Source organism: Manacus vitellinus, unplaced genomic scaffold, assembly GCF_001715985.3.
Source record: "Manacus vitellinus isolate BGI_N305 unplaced genomic scaffold, ASM171598v3 scaffold_92_pilon, whole genome shotgun sequence".
Taxonomy (NCBI): Eukaryota; Metazoa; Chordata; class Aves; order Passeriformes; family Pipridae; genus Manacus; species Manacus vitellinus.
The window spans coordinates 82,342-83,020 of record NW_021940877.1 but is presented as its reverse complement, the minus strand read 5'-3'; positions in this window follow the sequence as shown (position 1 = coordinate 83,020).

The following is a 679-nucleotide window of genomic DNA, read 5'->3' as shown; positions in this document are numbered from 1 at the left end:
AGCAGCGGAGGGGAGGTGCGATGGGGATGCGGGGGGTGATGGGAGGCGGAGGTGCCATGGGGACACGGGGGTGATGGGGACGTGGATGTGCAACAGGGACACGGGGGGGCCGTGGGGCTCTGATGGGGACATGGACAGGATGGGGACACGAGTGTGCGACAGGGACGTGGCTGTGCTATGGGGCCACGGGCATTTGGTGGGGACACGGACACGGGATGGGGACACGGACATGCCGCAAGGACATGGGTGTGTGATGGGACATGGGTGTGCAACAGGAACACAAGTGTGCAACGGGGATGGGGATGTGATGGGGGCACAGGCCGGGGACGGGGACAGGGGTGTGTGAAGGGAACATGGAGGTGCACTGGGGACACGGGCACACACAGGGGACGGGACACGCCATGGGGACAGGGGTGTACCACGGGGGTGCAGACGTGCAGCAGTGACATGGACATGGGATGGGGACACATATGGGATGGGGACGTGGCCATGTGGTGGGGACCCCAACATGCAGTGGGGACTCAGCCATGGTGGGGACATTGGCCACGTAGCGGGGACGCTGCTGTGCCATGGGGGCCGTGCCACCGTCCCCCAGCCCGGGTCGGTGACAGTGAGGTGACGTCCCATGAAGCCGGCGTGTCCCCAGGGGGTCACATCGGTGACTGCGCAGGGAAGGGGC